Source organism: Sus scrofa, chromosome 7 (assembly GCF_000003025.6).
Source record: "Sus scrofa isolate TJ Tabasco breed Duroc chromosome 7, Sscrofa11.1, whole genome shotgun sequence".
NCBI classification, from domain to species: Eukaryota; Metazoa; Chordata; class Mammalia; order Artiodactyla; family Suidae; genus Sus; species Sus scrofa.
Genome location: NC_010449.5, coordinates 66472589 through 66494880, shown reverse-complemented (window position 1 = coordinate 66494880; position 22292 = coordinate 66472589). Strand labels below are relative to the sequence as shown.

Below are 22292 nucleotides of genomic sequence, written 5' to 3'. Positions count from 1 at the left end.
ACACACAAACACATACATGTATTTATCAAAATGAGTATAAATTCTAATTGTGTTACCAAAGATAGACCACAGTCCAATAGACACAGAAGATGTTAGACCAGGAAAAGATAGCTGGTGTTCTAGAAAGCATTTTTTGGAGGTAGGCAATCCACTAACCCTGCTTCATTTTTCACTAGAGCTAGCTGAGCCTACTAGTGCATGCTGCCTTTTGTCAGTAAACACAAAGAGAAATCTGAAGCCATCAATCTTGCTTATCAATACTACTCAGTGTGATTCTTTTCCTAGCCATTTTCCTTTTTCTTTTCTTATACAGAACTTCATTTTTCTCAGAGTGTCCTTTCAGTTTGGCTGTGAATAAGTTGAGGGTCAGGTGAATAAAACAAAATTAATGCTGTGTACATGTAGAATTGTGTATTGCTTAGGGTTTGGTGGATGTGCCGCCATATATAGAAGTCAAACATGGCAAAAAGGATGTTTTCTGAAGAAACTGAGTTGCCTGCTGATGTCAGCATTAGCCACTTTTTTTCATAGCTCTTATGGTGTGAGCCATGGATGCCCAGATGAATAGAAAGGTTTTCCCCCCAGATGCACCTCAACTTTTTATGCACCGTTTATCTGTGTCCTTAAACCATTTCTCATACTTATGTATATTTCATATTTTTCTTTTTTTTTGAAGTGGATTTAGCATGCTTTTAAATGAAATATTTACATAACAAAGATATTAGAACATATGTAAAAGGGATCTTTTACTATCTAACAAATAGCCTTTAAAGTATATTGAATCACAAAAACCACATGTCTTTGCTCCAATTTAATATTCTGTTAATTATATTTTCTTTGATCACATGGAACAGCAGTTCCATGAAGTAGTCTAGTACTAATACAGGGGTTTAGCTTTAGGTTTAAATGTCAGAACTTTCTGGTGCTCTTTCCCTTATTTTTGAGGAGGACTTGGCTCAATTTCTTTTAGTCCTTGGGCTTGAAGCACATTATAATTCATTTGGCTGCTTTTGGTTACTTTATCCTGTGCCCCAGATTCATAATTAAGGGGAAAACCTTATTGCTTGATGTGTATTTTCTCCTCATTTTTTTTAAATAAACCCATTAGGTTAATATCTATTTCTATTGTATTTAAGCCTGTGACAAGCTAGTGTAATTTATCTAGTGTCTATAAGCAAATAGCTCATCCCTCTGAGATGTACAAAGACTTTGAAGGAACCAGGGTATAGCCTGCAGGACTACATTTCTAAAAGAGCTGATGTTATTTTCCTAGCACCCTGAAAGTTATTATTCAGATGCAGCTTTGGCTCTTTTAAGATGATACTCAATGGTAGATGAATGAAGACTCAACGTGGTGGAGATCTTCCTTAGGTTTGACTGATCTGTTTGTAATGTGTGTAAATGCGTTTCTAACAAGGTATCTGATTTATTGAGTGACTGTTCTGTGCTAGACAGTACACTGGGTATTTTTATTTTTAAATTTTTGGCCATGCCCATGGCATGAGGAAGTTCCCAGGCCGGGAATTGAACCCACACCACAGTAGCAACCCAGGCCGCTGTCATGACAGTGCTGGATTGTTAACCCACTGCACCACATGGGAACTCCTAGGTATTTTTATATATGTTATCTCACTTAATTTAATATGCAAAATCATTATGGTATGTTTATTCTTATCCCTCTTTAGAGATAGGGAAACTGAAACACAAAGCGATTCAACCACTTTTCTACCAAACATAGCTAGGAACCATAATTCCAACCCAGATGTAGCTGATTCTCAAGCTGATGATTTTTATACAGTGTTACCCTAGGACAGGTCATCTTTTATGGAGCAGAGTACCTTCTCCGTCTGAGAATTGATTTTCAAGCATAATCAGGTTTCTTTGGTTCCATTTTCAGTGACTGTTTCTCTGCCCTAATTTTCCTTGTCCACTCTGCCCCCTTTTACTCTGTTTATCATTTCCTTCTTGGTACTTTTCTCCCTTGGCCTCAGATCATCAGTTTTTCCTGGTTTATACTTCATGATGAGTCAATTATTATGCTCCTTTGTGGGTTGTATTTTTTCCATCTGCCTTTAAATAAGCATTTCCCAGCTATCTCTTACCCTTGCACACTTAGGCTGGGTAATGTTATTCTCTTCTAGGGTCTTATCTACTACCTAGATGCTCATGGCAGTTCTGTTCTCCTGTCTTACATTTATTTCTGGAGTTCTAAGCCCAAATGTTCAGCTCTCTACTGTCCATTGTGTCTTGATGTACCATAGGCATCTCAAGTTCAAAATGCCCAACACTAAACTCAGTATAGTCTAAAACCTATTTCTCCTCTTGTGTGTTTGCTAGCTAGCATCATGAAAGGAATCATTATCCACCCAGGCATAGAAAGCCCCAAGTTCTCTCTCTCATTCAAATTCTTTGGATCTGGCCCTCTGCATCGCTACTCCTCTGTTTCATTTGAACTTTATTGTTTTTGCATCTAAATGGTGCTGAAGCCTAGGTTGGAGTCCCTGGCTTCAGCCTCTCCTCTCTCCCCCCAACTTCCATTTCGATTTTCCACATAGCTGCTACTCTAGTTCTATTGCTATAAAGAAAGCTTATTTATGTCACTTTGTTATATAAAGACAGTCATCATTTTTTTCTTATGCTTTTCTAATACACAAAAAGTACATGGCCCTTCATAACTTAGAATTGGTTCACTTTTCTAGCCCCATCTCTTGCCATTTCTGCTCAATACACACCTTGCCTCCAGACTTACCAAACCTCTTCCAATTTAATTAGTGTTCTTCTGTCTCTCATACCTCCTTCTTGTTCTGTTGAACAGAATGATTCGTCTTTCCAGTGTCCACTCACATAACTGGGTGAGATCTTTGACACTCCCCATCCTCACTCCTAAGACTAGGATTACAGACCTTTCCTTTATAGCCTCATATCAGCCTGATATATATTTTAATGCTTGTTTATTTGTCATTGTCTTAAAACCCTTTATGTCCTCAAAGTCTAGTGTAACACCCAGCATCGTACCGGTGCTTATTAAATGACCCGTATACTGAACGAGGTAATGTTGAGGAGAATCAGTCTTTGAGGCAACTGGTTATAAAAGCTATTATAAAGTTATATAATACAATAACTTTGGAAAACACAAAGAAGCAGCTAGACAAATAATGGGAACAAAACAAAGAATGAGGAGGCTTCATAATGAATGACATTTTTCATTGGTCAGCATTCTGGAGGAATTATCAAATATGAAACGACTTAGAACTTCAGAGGAAAACTCTCAGTCTTGGATATAAGTCATTGTGAAAACCTATATATATTCATGGGCGACGTCAGAAGATGGGGTAATCTTTCTGGGAACATTGAAGGACTTTCTACAGGAAACCAGTTGCAGACTGATTCAGTCTTACTTTTTTCCCCACATTTCTGGAAAAATATTAAAGATTAGTTGGCCAGGGAAATTTGGAATCAGGAACAGGCCAAAAGCTTGTATAAATAGGAAATATGCTGTTGACCTTGTTCTTGTTCAGTAATAGATATGTTCCTTTCCAATCATATGTTAACACGTGAACTTTGAAAATAACCCTATTGTGAAACTGCTTAATGCTTGTCTTCACAGTTTGACTATAATTTAGGAATGTCTACATAAATTGGTTATCAGAAGATTTTATTCTTAGTATTTCATGTGATACTTCTAAGCCTAGTGAAAAGTTGGACACATGTTAGCATCTGTAAAACTGTCCATTCTCATTTAATTTACATCTCTTTTGTAAAATAATATACAGAGAAATGGATGCCCAGTAACTGTATTATACTACTGTCACAATAATCACAATAGGAACCAGAACATCTTGACTAGAATGCTTCTAAATCATGCACTCTCTGAGTTGGAGGGATGCTCTGCATCATTTAAAGCATAATTTTTTTCAAGGCTCAATTGCCAAGTGGGCTGTTGGTTTCCTTCTCTTCCATGACCATAGTTTTCTGAGCCTGCCCTCTTATCCAGGGTGGGATGGGAATGACTCAACCCCATCTCACTGTGCTACACATAAACACCTTCAAATGTGATTTTCTGAAGATGTTCTAGCCTTAGTCTCAGAAGGCCAATTTCACAGTTAAGGTCGTTGTCTCATCCTCCTCCAGCGCCCTGTGCAGTGTGTCTTCCTAGGTGCTAGCGACTAATAGAATTCATGGAGGATCTGAGGTTGACTGATTAACACATCAGGAGAGGTTTTCATTCTGTGGTTTACAAAGTTTCAGACCAGTTGTTAGTTGTAAGGAAAATGTGATGCCCTCCAAGAGAGTTTCTCTTCAGGCTTTAGGGTAACTGGAAATCATTTTTTTGAGGTAAATCTGTGTGATAGAGATGAATAGTTTTCTAAATTTAAAATTATTCCTAAAAAGTAGATTTCCTATTTCCTTTAAAACAAAACCTGATAGTTTACTCTAGAATTTGCTTGTAGATTTATATTTAACTATTTAATATTTGTATAAATATTTTTGATTTAAGTAAATTTCAATAAATGTAAATCCCTTAACAACAACAAAACCTTATCCCTTTTGACCATAGAAATCGGTTTAATAAGCAATGCATTTAATTATAGAAAAAGTTTCTTTCTCTCTTCTGAGAGGAGAGTATAAATAAATAATTTCACTCATTTGGAATGGATTGTAATTATTTTGATTGATTTTGTTTTCATAAATTATGAATAGTAACAAGACCCAATTTAAATCTAGGAAATGGTGAATTACTAGTAATTCTACTAATTAGATTTTAAGATTTACCCCAAGTATTATCAATTTTAGTTTGCTTTTAATTTTGTGATGAATTAGGATATACTCCAGGGAGACCCTTTTGGAACAGATTTTGTTTTACTTTATATTGGCCATTATAATTTTTTTGTTTGTTTTAGAAAAACGTAAATGTGGAGATAAGTATTTCAACTTTCTATTCCATAACCTGAATGTATATCTTAACTTTATGTACTTCATAGTCAAATGCCACTTAATTTGGACTAAAACATCAGTCCATTACACAGTAATTTTGCCTTTATTTTTTCTAGCATGACTTTAATGTCAATATTATTTTTAAGTCAGGCACTCTCTGTATTGTATTTTGAAAGAATGAAATGTAAAGCAAAGATTAAGGAAATCCGAGACTGGATGTGCTTCAGAAGTCATTTAGCCACTGTACCATTTTACAGACAGGAAAGAAGACAAAGCGGATTGAAAGCGCTGACTTGAGTTTATAGATGGATTTCCTTCCTTTGTTCCTTCCTTCCTCCTTGCTGCACTCAGGGCATATAGAAGTTCCCTGGCTAGGGACTGAATTTGAGCCACAGCTGCAGCAATACTAACACTGGATCCTTAACCCACTATACCAGGCCAGGGATCGAACCCATGCCTCAGCAGTGACCAGAGCTGCTGAAGAGACAACACTGGACCCATAACCCGTTGTGCCACAAAAGAAACTCCTGAATTCCTTTTCAAATGGAGTCTCAAACCTTGGCTGTACTTTGGGACTGGAGATCCTTTCATGTGTTCTTTGCCAGTATCCTGCTGGGTGATGCCCCCAAACATGACCTATTTCGTCGTACCCCTAATCCCATGTGGTCCCATCCCTCCTTCCCCCTGAGAGATGATTGTCCTCCTTTCTCTTCCCAGGGACTGAGGTGCAGGCAGGAACTTCTGCAGCTTCCTGCTTCCACACCTGTAGGTACATATGTCTGCATCAGGTCTGACCTTTTTTCTCAGGCTTGGGGGATGAGACAGGCCTCCTCTTACCACATTCACTCCTGTTTTCTCCATGCCCTGGGCATTGCTCTCCCAGTTAATCCCATTATTCTGTAATTTCAGCATCCTCTCTTCTCTGCCTTACCCAACCACAGCACTTAACTAGCTCCTTGAGCCTCAAAACAGACCTTGGAGCTGCTGATGAAATATTTGTCCAGTTAGTCTAAGGACTTAAATTTATTCCTTATTTGACTAAAAGCTGTGTCTACTTACAAGTGTGCTGATGGGATTGCTTTTTGTTCATATGAAGAATAAAGTATGCCAAGGGAGTAAATCAATTTTGAAAATATTGAATGATATAAGGAAAATTTAAGTTCTCAAAACAGTTTGTATTCATTATACTGAGTATGACTTTCTCCCACAATCTCCCTTTGACTGGTCACTCCAGGGAAAGATGGCTTATCACAATTGAAGAAGTTACTCTCATTTACATACCTCCAACAATAAAAGTCCCATTTCAATTTTTGATTTTTTTTTTCGATTCAATTACAAAGGAAAGATGCCACAATCCTTTTTCAAGGGTGGATTATATGCCAGTAATCATAAAGGAGTCACTTTGGGATATACTTTGCTTGATTACATTTTGGGTTGTGATACAGAGATTATACCTTGGGGAATTTAGCTACATGTTTAACACTTCCTAATTTGAGCAGAAACATGAATCATGTTTTGATTGGCACTTCTTGAGAGTAGCAAAGCAAAGAAAATTGAGAACAATCAACTCAATATTTTATTGTTGCTCTTGTTAAGGTACTTAGGAAATCAAGAAAGTTAGGCCACTTGGCTTAATAGCCTACCAAGTTCTTCTAAGGAAGTGGTAGCAATTTATAGGACTAGCTTTTATATCTGGCTCTTTGTCCTTCCCATTTGGATGAAGATAATATAGGATTAGCTGAAATACTATATTATGGGATTATGGGAAGCTGAAAATGAGAAATTTCTCCAATGGTTGATTAGAATTGCACTTTATATTCACATGAAATGTATACTATTAATTACTTCATGTTGTGATGATGTTATTCAGAGGACCTAACCTGATCAAAAAAGGGTGTGTTGAACTCATCTCATCTCATGTCTGAGGCCTTCATGAATTCACCTCCTATTTCCTCTCTACCTCACATATATGTCTTCCAAATCTTATTGAATGAAGGAAAATACCCATCTTTCTTTCTCTTAAACATCCCCTAGCTCCCTTATATTCAAGGAGCACTGCCTGAAGTTTGGGATCTGATGTTTGTATCAATTTCTGTGTTTAGGACAAATGTTAAAAATACCAACTCTATAATCAGATAAAACCCAGTTTGACCACAACTATGTATTGATTTTAAAATGCAAAGATAAATATTAAGCTGCTCTTACTTGTAAATTTACAACATTAAAAATAGAACAATAAGGAGTTCCCATTGTTGCTCAGCTGGTTAAGAACCTGACTAGTATCTGCGAAGAGGTGGGTTTGATCCCTGGCCTGGCAGGTTTCATCTCTTTATGCCAACCACTGCTTTTCCCTAAGGAATAACCTTACTTTTATGTGACAAGGTCTTGAGATCCTTAGATTCTTGTGTGTCTTCCCTGAGGGACTGAAATTAGATTTTGAACATCTGATTATGATTTGTCAGATATCCATGGAATTCCCATCATGGCTGAGTGGTTAACAAACCTGAATAGTATCCATGAGGACTTGGATTTGATCCCTGGCCTCACTCAGTGGGTTAAGGATCTGGCATTGTGGTGTAGCTTGCAGATGCGGCTTGGATCCCGCGTTCCTGTGGTTGTCATGTAGGCCGGCAGCTGTAGCTCTGCTTCAGCACTAGCCTAGGAACCTCCACATGCCATAGGTGGGGCCTTAAGAAGACAAAAGACAAAAAAAAAAATTGTTGGGATATCCTTAAATGAGCTATGCAAATCTTTATTTATTTATTTATATTTCAATAATTTTAATTTTTTCCATTATGGTTGGTTTACTGTGTTCTGTCAATTTCTACTGTACAGCAAAGTGACCCAGTCACACATATGTATACTTTTTTTTTTTTTTTTTTTGCTTTATCCTCCATCATGTTCCCTTACAAGTGACTGGATATAGTTCCCAGTGCTATACAGCAGGATCTCATTGCTTATCCATTCCAAAGGCAATAGTTTGCATCTCTTAACCCCAGACTTCCAGTCCATCCCACTCCCCCCAACCTTGGCAACCTGTTCTCCAACCTGTTCATGTGTTTCTTTTCTGTGGAAAGGTTCATTTGTGCCAAATATTAGATTCCAGATATAAATGATATCATATGGTATTTGTCTTTCTCTTTCTGACTTACTTCACTTAGTATGAGAGTCTCTTCTTCCATCCATGTTGATGCAAATTGCTTTATTTTCTTTTTATGGCTGAGTAGTATTCCATTGTGTATATATACCACATCTTCCTAATCCAATCATCCATCGATGGACATTTAGGTTGTTTCCATGTCTTGGCTGTTGTGAATAGTGCTGCAATGAACATACAGGGGCATGTACCTTTTTCAAGGAAGGTTTTGTCTGGTTGTATGCCCAAGAGTGGGATTGCTGGATCATATGGTAGTTATATGTTTAGTTTTCTGAGGTACCTCCATACTGTTTTCCATAATGGTTGTACCAATTTACATTCCCACCAACAGTGCAGGAGGGTTCCCTTTTCTTCACACCCTCTCCAGCATGTGTTTGTTGACTTATTAATGATTGTCATCCTGACAGGTGTGAGGTGGTACTCCTGGTAGTTTTGATTTGCATTTTTCTAAAACTCAGTGATGTTGAGCATCTTTTCATGTGGCCTAAGCTAAGCAAATTTTTAAAAGAAGAAATCCTTTCTGCCTGATTAGGTTCTTTTTTATGAACAGCCAGAATTCAAGTTTGCCCCTCTAAATTGTTCTTTAGTTCCCTGTATTGTCCTGAAGTTATGATAAATCTAACCACACACTTGTATATTGAGCAGCAGGGCTCATAACAAGTTGATCTTTTCTCCTAAGTTAAATTGCTTCTTCAGTTTTCTGCTACTGTTCTTTCAATCACTTAGACTAGAGTTTTGAGAATTACCATTAACAAGTCATTTTCTATGTGGCACCTCAACTTTCAATTGGTATTTTATCTGCATTAAATTTCAGGTTTTTTATTCTATTTCTGATCAATAAGTTTGTCTTGGCCCTCTTCCTTTCCTGTCTGTACAAACCAAATATTCTTCTGATCTCCCTAACTTCTTCCTCCAGTACTTCCTTCAAACATAATTATAACCAGTTTCCTTTTTGGAGGTGTCATTTTTTCTTTTACAAAATTGATGACAGCTCCATTTCTGTTGATTAAAGCCAATTCAGGTTTACTTATAATGATAATCCTTTCTTTATGTATATTCATATAGCCCTTTAGATTTTTTATGTAGCCCTTTAGATTTTTTTTTAAAGTATTTAAAACCCATTGCTCTTTTTTTTATCTTCAAAGGGTGGATAGTATTATTCCTCTGTTAAGCATGAAGAAAATAGTACAGTACATCTGCCATCAGGCTCCTCCACGTCTTTTCCCCATATTTTTTCTTGCCATCTGGACCATCATCTTTCCATTCTTCTGTTTCTCATAGTGCTACCATTTCTTCAAGAAGCCCCATCAAATGCCGCTTCCTCTGTGATGGTGTTTATAGCTATTCTCTGTAGGCAGCATTCTTAGTTCCTCTTCCTGAGTTGTTCATATTTACTCAATAACATATTGTATGAATTGAATTGAATCAAATATTTATTTGAAAAAAAAACCCTGGTGCTTTCAGCTTTTATTTTTAAATAAAAATATTTATTTAAATAAATAAATATTTATTCTGCTCCTTCCTTGATGGGATATTTTTGGGCACTCTCTATGAGTTATTCCAATTGTCAAATTGGTATTAGGAATTGGGGGAAAAGATGATATTAGGCTTTATTAGATACTTCAACCAACTTGAGTCCATCGTGGTAAGATACATCATTGTAACATGTAGTTAAGGCAGTAATTCTTTAAAGAAACAACTGTGCCAGTAAAAAAAAAAAATTATTTTTACATACATGCTATTCACTGTTTTAAAATTGCATTTAGGCAGTTTCTTCACTTTAAGTCAAAAAGTAGTATTTTGACTTTTAGGTATTCAGAATCTAAACCTGCTAAATAACTAGCAAGTTAACATTTCAGATCATCATAATATCAAGTTTGACATAACAGTTTTTATGTGTCAAAGTAATTTTCCTCCAATACGCTTTTTTTCCATGTAAGAAGTTAGGTGCTTTTATTTCTATTTTAAAGTAATGGATTTTGAAATTCAGACATCATTTTATCCTAAAGCAATGCTGTGGAATAGTGGTGGTGTCTGTCTTATTACAGGAATTCTCGACTCTTGGTCTTAGCAACAATTCTAGGAAGTTCCTGCTTGCCTTGAGAGTCGGGGAGAAGTTTTGGAAATGTGCAGTATTTGGTAAAAGGTAATGAAGTAGAAGGTTCCGCTCATCTGGAGGCATAAATAAACTGCCTGCTAGTAGTTTGACAGAACTAAAAGGGGTAGGCTTTAAAAATGAGTCTACCCTCTGCTTCGTTTTAAGCTGGTCATATTCCAAAGATGTAAATGAAGAGAACAATTTTTTAGCAAGTTGAAGAAGGGCAGCTTTCCTTTTAGAAAACAGCATGTGTGAAAGCACTTTGTGGTGTTGGTATTTCTCTCTCTCCTTTTATCATCCTCAATGGTGTAATTAGAAATTAATCCTATGAGAAACCTTTTGCCTAATTTTGTGTTGATTGTCTCTCAGTTAAGTTGTAAAGACACACTGTGCATCATAAGCCAAGAAATATACGTGTAGGGAGTACAATTCCACTTTTTGCCCCATTGTTTTAGATTTCCTTCAAGTTCAGTATTCAGCCAGATGGATTACATGCAGACCATGATAAAGTTGATTGATTGAGCAGCATGCCAGGACCTGAAAGGTCATATTTTCACCTTGATTCATTGAAATTAAGTAGACACACAATTTAAGTGACTTCAATCAAATCATGATGAAATGTTAAAATTGTTACTTTGGACATATTTAATAACAGTAAAACATTGGCTGTTCTCACTTTTACACAACCATTCATGGCATTTTGTTAGTTTTTTTTTTTAAATTATAGATTCATCAACTCAATAAAAAAAGTTCTTTCAGTTTATAAAGGAAATATCCCAAGAAAACCCAAGTGAAGATTTTAGTTTTTCTGATGAAAATAATGCAGTGTGGTTTATTAAAAACTGATCGGAAAAGGCAGTTGCCTTGAGAGTGACATAATCCAAATGAGATAACTATTTTTAAAGAAAATAAACCTGAATATTTCCATTTAATATTGTATACTATGATGTTATTTGGATTATTGATGACCTGTACACACACACACACACACACACACACACACACACCGTGCACACACACACACACCGTGCACGTGCACACACATGAATGATTTAACTAGGTTTTGCTAGAGGAGGTAGATTTAATTAAAAGAGTTAGTGTCTGAAAGGAAAATGGGAATCTTTGAAAAAAGGAGTGAAATTTGTGGAACCTCCTCTGCTGAGCAGTCATCTTTGATTTCTTTCTTTTAGAAAATTCCTTTCACCCAAGAAACATGAATGATAGAAGGTGCTCCACAAATGTTCTTTTCCTTTTTCTCCTTCTTCCAGCTTTCAGCCCCAACAGCTGCCCACCTTGGTCCTCCCCACCTCATCAGGGCTCAAGAGCTCCTTTCCTGGGGAGTCCCTCAGTGGCCCAGCCTCGGAGGCCTCTAGCTACAGTATACAGCCTGACCCAACGTCTGTTTTCCTCATTTGTTCCCACACTGTGTCTCCATGAGTTTCTCTTGGTGATTGGTTATATTTCTTGAGTTAAGATGACCAAGAGTTTAGAATGGCAGGCACAGAGTAAGGGTGATTCTAACCACCATCTTCGTCATTACCATGACGACCACTGGAGAGCACTCTGTGGGTCTCTTGTGACTGCCTAGAACCAAGGGCCCCTCTCTACTGTCTGCCAGGGAGCCACTCTGATGGGGAGGTAGTCACCCAAGCCTAGCCCCGTGTAGGGGAAAGGAAGAAGCAACAAGGGCTGTCTCAAACTGGATGCCCACATTATTCTAACCATTCTGGTTTCTGAACTATGGTCCTAAGTTCTGTCATGGAATTCATCAGTCTGGCCATATTTCTAAGAACCATTAATTAGATTAAATAAGTATGGGATAATTCCTACTTAAATAAGTATGGGATAATAAGTAATAAATAATTCTACTTATTTTCAGGTTTAGTAGTAGTAGTAACTACTCTGTAGAGTTTTCTAAGGCAGATATACTTTTCTCATCTTTTACAATATAATTTTCTACATGTAGATGCTACCTTCTCTTCATATGGTAATGGATTTAAATTCTTCTGTGATATTTACCAAGAGCAAGGCATTAAATATTTTTCGGGTTACAATAACAAATAAAAGCTAAAATTTATCGTGCCAGACTCTGGTTTAGTTGCTTTACAAGTATTCACTCACTTAATTCTCAAAATAGCTCTAGAAGTAGAGTACTATTTTTCTGAGCTTGAGAAAAGTGAGGTACATGGAGATTATAATTCACTCAGAAGTAAATCGTGGAACCAGGAAGCAAACCTGAGCAGTGTGACTCTGGAGTCCAAGTTTGTGACCACTACAATCTGGAGCAACCTTCATTATTTTTTTTTTTACTTGAATTATTTTAATCAGTACTTTAAAAGTAGAACCATATGTTGGATTTCTAATAGTCTCTTCGACACCCTCAATTACTTTCTTTATTAATGGCATTTAAAAGAGCATCACATTGTAGAGTCATACACACACACACCCACACACCCACCCACCCATATGTATTTACTTAGCCTATACCTTAAAATAAATTACGTGTTTCAGAGACTAACATTGGGAATTGCTAGCAAAATGTGATGTCTTTTTGGAGAAGGCACTGTGTTTCTTATTCTTGGAGTTCATTTTTATCTCAGTCTGAAATTAAAGAGGCCTACCTGTTTAAACAATATAAAAGATGAGTTAAATGCATGATTTCCTTTTTAAAAAAAAATACCTGATAGATATCAGTGACAGGATGTTTTAATTTCTGGACACCAGAACCATTTCAGCAATTTTAAATACCTGGAAATAAGAATTTCTAGGTCAAAATTGCCCCTTTTATTCTAGGATTCCGAAATGGGATAATTTGAACTGAGGAGGGAGTCAGTATAGATTCTACATCCTCTACCAAAACCTACCCATAAGAGTCCTCAGTGCTAAGCCAAAAGTGACTTTTCTCCATTTCAGATACAATTATCATGTCATTGCTTCAGAAAATGCTGAGATGAACTAAAAGCACTCATTGAAAAACAAAACAAATCTCTACAAGTTAATGATGGTCTGCTGTGTTTCTGATATGTTACTCTGCACCTTATACATGTCTAGCCTATTCACTTCATTTTACAGATGAGATAAAGAAACTGAGGCTCATAGAGGTTAAATGATTTGATCAAGGTCGTTTAGCCATAGTGGGTTATGGATCTGGAGTTGTCACTGCAGTAGCTCAGGTCATTGCTGTGATGCAAACTTGATCCCTGGCCCAGGAACTTCCAATGTTGCAGTCACAGCTGCCACCCCCCCCCCCGCCCCCCGTAAAGGTCATTTAGCCAATACCTAGCCAAGATGTGTCTAGATCCTGTATCTTACCATCTAATATGGTTCTGAAAGACTCCCCCAGGGAATCTCAAATATTTCTGCAGAACACTATTCATGGAATGTTGTGTGTTACAGACCCTTAGTACTTGAGCCAGAACAGATATTTACGTATATATCCCGGGTTTTGTCAACACCTCTTACTGATCATCTTCAGAAATAAATATCAGAGGACTCTTAGGAGAGGTGGTGGATTTAAAAATTCTCTCTAGTTTTTTTTTTTTTTTTTTTTCTTGTCGAAAAGAGACACATTTGTAATATCTGACATCAGAAGGCAAAGAGTTGTTTGGGATGGGTAATTGCAAGCTTGACATTTGTTATTATGACTTTGTCATTTTTACCCTGTAGTTTATGAAATTTGCTATCGTATATTGCCCAAAGGCTTTGAAAAATCAATGGTTGCATTTTAAAGCATATAGAATAAAATAAATTAAATGCCACAATTCACAATGTATAATTTTTAAGACTTTGGGGAATCTGAGCATACCAAGGTCAGGCTATTCCTGGGGTATTAAGAACACTAGAAGATATTGCTTCCAGCTCATTGTACTTTCTCTATATTTTATGGTATGAATTTTACTACATAAATGTACAAATGAGAATATATTAAGTGAATATATACAGATAGAAATTCTTGAAATTTAATGTACTGGGCTAGTGTCACTAGCTTTTAAAGGTCTTGACTGATGAGATGCCCATAGACATTGGTTGTTCTATCTGTCATCTCATCAAAATAAAGAAAAGAGAATTAAGATTAGGGAGGAGCTATATTTGTGTGAGTTGAAAGATTTTGTAGGCACTCCGAATGCTTATGAAATCTCAACCATGAAATTAAGCTTTTTTTATATATGCCTTTATAATACAGGCTAAGATCCTTCTTCATGGGTAAAATAGAATTTATGGACATATTCTTGGGGAGTTTGTCTCACTAAATAAAAATGTGTGAAGCAATTTAAGATGGAAACAATTTAAAATTCTTTTTATATTTAAATATTTCCCACTAACTGGATTATAACCACCCTAAACTGGATAACAAGTTTCTTGAGGCCAAAACCTGCCCATATAATTCTTTTTAAGGCAGTGAAGCACTGAGCTTAGGGTTGGGCACACACAGGAATGCTCCTGAGGCATATCAAGAAGAAGTCAGCAAATTTGGGTTCTGTGGCCTTGTCATTCTGTGACATTATATGGAGCCAGTCATTCTTAGTCACTTTCTTTGACAGCTGTGCAGATTCTGACATTTACCTGTCCCTTCAACAAATTGCATTCACTCCTACTGTGTGCTGGAGGATAGCAGAAGTTACAGATAGGATCTTTATACTCTTCTTGATGGTTCTTTTCTCCAGCTGCTAAGATTTAGGCTGCTTGGAATAAGGGACTTGCTCAAAGAAACATGCATCTTCTGTGAACTTGGCTCAGGTGCCATGAACTTCAGGTGACCTTCGTAAATCAAACCCTCTTCTCTTGCCTGACCATGGAACAAGGACTCCTGGCTCCAGGACTGCATGCCAGCCATGAGGCAATCCAAGGATTTGAATCTGCTAGCTTCACTGGTTCTTCCCTTTAAAAAGAATCCCTTTCCCCCCGCCAGCTTTATTAACTTCTAATTAACCAATAAAATATAAGATGTTGAAAGGGTTCAGTGTGGTGATTCAGTGTACAGATACAGTTCCTTCCATTGAATTAACACATTCCTCACCTCACGTATTTACTTGTGTTTGTGTTTGTGAAAGAGAGAAATGGAGGGAGGAAGGGGGGAGAACATTTAAGTTCTACTCTTGGCAAATTTCCATTATACGATACGATACTACAGACACCATGCTTTACATTACATCTTCAGACTATTCATCTTATAAGTGAAAATTTGTACCTTTTGTACCTTTTTCTTCTACCACTCCTCGGCCTCTGGTAACCACTTTTCAACTCTTTGTTTCTATGAGTTTGCCTTGAAAAAAAAAAAAAAAAAAAGATTCCACATATAAGTGATACCATGCAGTATTTGTCTTTGGTTTATTTCACTTAACAGAATGCCCTCCGGGTTTACCCATGTTGTCAAAAGAGTGGGTTTTTCTTACTATATAAGGCTAAATAATGTTCCTTGAATAATACACACATATATATTGTACATTTTCTTTATTTTTTTGTTTCAAGGGGCATTTATGTTGTTTCCATACCTTGGCTATCATGCTGTAATAAATGTGAGAATACAGATATCTCTTTGAGATGATGATTATATTTCCTTTGAATATTTACACAGAAGTGGGATAGCTAGATCATATGATAGTTCTATGTTTAATTTCTTGAGAAACCTCCTTACTGTTTCCCATACAAGTTACATTCTTAGCAACAAGGTACAAAAGATTTTTCCATATTCTTACCAGCATTCTAACAGGCATGAGGTGACATCTCACTGTGGTTTTGATTTGTATTTCCATGATGATCAGTAATGCTGAGCACATTTTCATATATCTATTGGCCAGTTGTATGTCTTTTTTGGAAACATACTTATTCAGGACCTCTGCCCATTTTTAAATTGGCTTTTTTTTCTTTTTTTGATTTTGGGTTGATTGAGTTGCTTGTATATTTTAGATATTAATTATTTATGAAATGTGTGGTTCACAAGTATCTTCTTCCATTTCATAGGTTGACTTTTCATTTTATTGATGATCTCCTTTGTTGTACAGAAGCTTTTTAGTTTGGTACAGTTTCACTTGCTTATTTTTTTCTTTTGTTGCCTTTGCTTTTGGTATCAAATCCAAGAAATCATTCCTGAGACTGATTGATGTCAAAGAGCTTACTCATATGTGGGGTTTTTTTTGTTTGTTTTTTGTTTGTTTGTTTGTTTTGTTTTTAGGAGTTTTATGGTTTCAGGTCTTAAATTCAGGTCCTCTTCTAAACATTCTGAGTTGATTTGTGTGTATGGTGTAAGATACCATTGTTTTGTATACAGCTATCCAATTTTCCCAGCACCTTTATTGAAGAGACTCTACTTTCTCCTTTGCTTATTCTTGGTTCTTTTGTTGAAAATAAGACCAGGAGTTCCCATGGTGCAGCGGAAATGAATCCAACTAGGAACTATGAGTTCTCGGGTTCGATCCCTGGCCTCACTAAGTGGGTTAAGGATCTAGTGTTTCCATGAGCTGTGGTGTAGGTTATAGATGCTGCTCGGATCCTGCATTGCTGTGGCTGTGGTGTTGGCCGGCAGTTGTAGCTCCTATTCTACCCCTAGCTTGGGAACCTCCATATGCCATGGGTGTGGCCATAAAAAAATAAAATAGAATAAGTTTGTCTATATATGATAGGTTTATTTATAGACTTTCAATTATATTCTGTTGATCTTTGTGTCTGTTATTATGCCAGTATGATGACGTTTTGATTACTATAGTTTTTCAAGTTAATTTGAAATCAGCAAGTATGATGCCAGCAGTTTTATTCTTCTTTTCTAAGATTGTTTTGGCTATTTTAGATGTTTTGTGGTTCCACAGAAATGTTAAGATTGTTTTTTTCTACTCCTGTGAAAAATGTCATTGGAATTTTGATGGGGTTTGCACTGAATCTATAGAGCACTTTGGGTAGTGTGGGCATTTTAGCTGTATTAATTCTTTCAGTCCGTAAGCATGGAATATCTTTCCATTTATTTGAGTTGCCTCCAGTTTCTTTCATCAGTACAAATCTTTTAACTCCTTGGTAATATTTACTCCTAAGTATTTTATTATTTTAACGCTATTAAAAATACTATTCATTTTTTCCTAGTAGTTCTAATAGTTTCACATTGATTTTTTTAATAGGTTTAGTGGGATTTGGTGGTATATTTAGGTTTTTGTATATATAGTATATGATTAGCAAGAGGAGACAATTTTACTACTTCTTTTTCAATTTGGATTATTTTTATTTTCTTCCCTAATTGAAGTGGCTAGGAATTCCAGTTGAGAATTATGAGAAATTCTCACAATTTCTATGAGAAATTGTTGAGAAAAAGTGGCGAGTGATTATCCTTGTCTTGTTCCTGATCTTAGAGGAAAAGCTTTCAGGTTTTCACCATTGAGTATGATGTTAGCTATGATTTTGTCATATATGGCCTTATTATGTTGAGGTACATTCCCTCTGCACCCACTGTGTTGAGAGTTTTTATCATGAAATTATGTTGAATTCTGTCAGATGCTTTTTGTACATTTATTGAGATGATCATATTATTTTCATGTTTCATTTTTTTATTGTGGTATATCACGTTGACCTGTGGATGCTGAATAATTCTTGCATACCTAGAATAAATCCCATTTGATTGTGGTGTATGATCCTTTTAATATACTGTTGGATTCAGTTTGCTAATATTTTGTTGAGGATGTTGACATCCTTAATAGACACAGCCCTGCAGGAGCTCTTACTTGGTCAAACTCTTTGACGTGCACAGGATTTTGTAAATAAAAGTAATAATATGGTAAGACATACTTAAAAAATTATCAAGTCTTTGCAATTAGAGGAACCTTTGTTCTTATGGTAGCTTGTGGTTCATGTTGTCTTCATTGCTGCATAATTGGCCCTGTCTTTGATGTTTCTGCATCATGGACTTCTGCTTCTCCTTTATCCTATTATTTTAACCTTTAAACATAATCTCTCTTCTACTGATATACAGATTGCTTCAGCATAGTCCATCAGGAATTTATCAGTCAGTTATGATATGCCTGTAATTTTAATGGGGCACTGTGGGAAAACTCCCGAAATATATTTGAAGTAGTCTCTACCCTTGAGGAGCTCAGTAACTTGGAGAAAAATTTTCTCTGTGTTCTTACAAGCAAGTATATGTCATGGCTATGGCAAATGAAAGGTCATTTACATGTGTTTAAGCCGAAGGAGAACAGGAGAATGTAGATATTCCCTATGGGAATACTTAGTATTTCCCTGAGTTTTTACTCTCCATATCTATCAGAGAGAGACAAGAGGAAATAAGTCCTGGAAAGAGCTTTGCCCCTGTAATTTACATCTTCTGTGCCTGCTGTCATTACTGATCCACTTAAAATGGAAGGTCATGACAGACTAATGCTTTCTTGAAGGCGTGGTGATAAACCTGGGATCTGTTCTATCACCCATCCAATTATCTCTCTGATTTCCAGGTTAGGTCTGGAAATGCCTAGTAGGACCTCAGAACCACTAGGAAATAGTAACTGATTTTATCTAAAATGTTCTAGTGTAAAATGCTTTGAGAAATTTCAAAGTAAAAATAGTCTGCTGATTGCTTGCTTCATGTCAGGCCTTAATGAGAACTCTATTAGTTTGATCCGCACAAAAACCTTCCTGACTGGTATCGTACTGTTTTCCTCATTTTATAGATGAGGAAACAGAGGCATAGACAGGTTATATATCTTTCCCAAAACCCAAATCTACTAAGTTTCGGAGCTGGAATTGGAATTGTATTCCAAATGGACCCACTCTCTGGACCACTGTTCTACATTCCCTTGCCTTTGAAGGAGCACTACACATATAGATAAAGACATGATCAAGTAGGTGACTTGACTTTGAAGAGTTAAAAAATTGTTGACCTATATCATTTAGCAATTTGAAGTTTCTGGCTAAGATAATTATTTAGGAAAACTATGAGGAAATGTGAACAATATTTATGGGGCTTGCACTAGATTAAGGAAAAGTAGGTGCTAACCCAGGAGCATGACTTAGGAATGGCCTCTGATGTACAAACAAATCACTTCCAGTGCCAGAAACCTTTATTGCTATCTTTGTGTCTTTATCATATAGCCTAAACACCTTTTAAAATGCAAGATGCCCTCATAGATGGGAAAATATGAACTATCATTCATTTAAGCAACACCTTACAGAACTACACAAGTGGCAAGGACTTTTACAGGTGTCTAAGGTCTAATTCTCTTGAAGCAGAACCCAAGATGGGATTTTTTGGGCAAGTGATTTAGAGAGATGTTGCTTTCAGGTGAAATCTGTGAGGCAATGAAGAAAGCTCAGGACAGGGGAAGGACAGACAGCTGCAGTGTGTTCCTCTGGGGGGTTGGTGAGGGATCTGGAACAAGAAGTCTCCATGGAGTTGAGGAAATGGGCTGGCGTTTTGCACACCACAAAAGTCAGTCTTTGACTGGTCCCCTATCACTGTCCCCCATAAGCCTCCAACCACCAAGTGTAACCTCTCAGGCGTTTCTAGAAGACTTGACTCCTAGCGGCTGAAATAATTATCTGGAGAACGTTATAGCTATGTGCAATTGGCAGTCATACTCACAGAAGCTGGGGAATGAGTGAGTGATCCTATAAAGAAGAAGGGTAGTGGGGAGGCATGCCAGCACCTTCTCCCACAAAAGACTTGGACAGAATGCTCTGAGAGAACAGAGAAGAAAAAGATTAATCCTACCTAGTGGAAATGGAATTTTAAGTCATCAACAACATAGTGTGAGTAAGGCACTCGAGTAAAATTTAATAAAAGGTGTGTGTGTGTGTGTGTGTGTGTGTGTGTGTGTGTTAAAGAGAGGAATAGAATGAGAGAGAGGGAGATCATTAAATAAAAAAAGGAGGATATGTTGGGATTATTGACTTTGAAGGTGTGCTCTGATATTTAAAAAACTTAATTGTATAGATGCTTAAAATCATTTGCCAGAGGAGGAATGTACCATTGATATGTAGGCTAGAATATTGACATGTTTTCCCCCCAGAAGACCATAACTTAAAAACAGTTTTATATTTTTGTTGTTGTTTAAGTAATAACTTTGTGGCCTTAGCCTATTAAGCACATCATAACCTGGGTTAACATTTGACAGGTTGCCTTATAGTAGACATCGTCCTCTCTGCACATATGTCAGGTCAACCAGCTCGAGAGGTGAATACCTTCCTGGAGGGCGTGACAGACAGGGGATGGAGATCACCGGAAATACACCTTGGGAAGATATCCACCAACCTTATAGAAAGGATAATCTTTTTACCAGGACTCTTTTTTTTTTTTTGGCCACACCTGTAGCATGTGGAAGTTCCCCAGCAGGGATCAAATCCTTGCCACAGCGGTGACAACACTGAATCCTTAACCACTAGCCCACCACAGAACTCCACCGCCAGCTCTCTTAGCATAGAGCTTTTGAGTACAAATAATTGTTGAAAAATACCTGATTTTAGCATATGCACACTGAGGTATATGGACTGATTGGCCAAGGGGACCTGCTGCATAGCTCAGAGAACTCTACCCAATATTCTGGGATGGTCAATGTGGGATAAAGAACCTGTAAGAGAATGGGTGTATGCCCATGTATGACTGAATCACTCTGCTGTACAGCAGAAATGATTACCTTGTAAATAGACTACACTTGAATAAAACTGTAAAAAAAAAAAAAAGGGAAAAAAACCCTGATTTTTAAAATCCCTCCATTGCTTGCAAGCTCTACCACCTGATTCAAACTTACCAGAGCAGTATCATATAATTAGCACTTTCCAGGAGTCTTCCATAGTGGGTAGTGATGCAGTGGAAATGAATCTAGCTAGTATACATAAGGGTGTGGGTTTGATCCCTGACCTTGCTCAGTGGGTTGGGGAATCTGGCATTGCTATGAGCTGTGGTGTAGGCTACAGATGTGGCTCGGATCCCCCATTGCTGTGGCATAGACCGGTGACTGTACCTCTGACTGGACTCCTAGCCTGGACTCCATATGCCTAGGGTGTAGCCCTAAAAACCAAAATATATAAAAAATTAAAAAATAAAAACATTAGCATATTCCTATCATCTTCTTCTGTTGGGTCATATACTGTAACGTATTGATTTTGGTGTACAGTATTTTTGACAAAATATTCATAGCATTAGTAATATTTCATATTATTTTAACCTGAAGTAAAGGTTGAGCCTATTAGTGATCCTTGGTGATTTTCAAAGTGAAAGTAGAAAACAAAAACAAACCCAAAGATAAAGCTGATTATTATTACTGTGGTGATGTTCTGTTTTCCCATTTTCCCAAAACACGGATGAATTAAGTGACTGTAAATTTTCAACAACAGTGAATAAGCTGATGAAGATTAAGGTGATACCTTCAAGTGCTCATCAAATTCCAGGCTTGGGGCCAGCCTCCTTGTAGAGCACTTGTGATCTGTTTTTTTCCTGTCAAAAACTGTTTTTTTCCATTCTATTTTGCGAAGCATCTTAGGCAAATCAAGATTTGAGTCATACACATCATTTTAATATGATAATCTTGAGTAGTTCTTTCTTAGACCCAGCCTCTTTGCATTTTGCCTACAAAGAACACCAACGTCGTGATCATAAAACCTGTAATTATGGCAGTGGGATGTTCATGACCTTTGTCTCAGCTACTTGGTTTGGCTGCAGCTTTTGTCTTTGAACCAGAGTCGCAATCTTAAATATCTTGTAGAAGGGCCAGATAAGAAATGAAAGTGAACTACATTTAATTTTTACAAGTGTTTACTTTGTTCCCTCAAATAAAACATCACTGGAATTCTGGCAGAGATGACATTGCGAGAAGTAAACAGTCCTCATCCAAGGCAAGGATGCCTGGTTTTTAGGGGAAGGAAAAAGAAAAGTTCTCCCAAAGGGTAGTGATAACTGAAAATTTTATGGAAAACAATCTGAAATCTCTCTATAAATTTGTAAAGTCGGGGTGTTTCAATTGAACTATCATCTTGGCTCTAACTTGTCCTGTTACTCTGAGCCACTATTTCTTCTGTACTTTCCAGTTTCTCTCCAATTGAATGACTTGTTACAGTCCTCCTATCACTGTGACCATTGGGCTCTGACTGTCGTCTTTGTTCATGCCTTTGATTTTCCAGAAGCTGATTCCC

The 22292-nt window shown here is 36.9% G+C and overlaps 1 protein-coding gene across 1 annotated transcript in view; it reads left to right on the top strand.

Moving 5' to 3' along the window:
• NPAS3 (neuronal PAS domain protein 3) overlaps positions 1 to 22292 on the top strand; it is an 875835-nt gene that overhangs the window by 305940 nt on the left and 547603 nt on the right.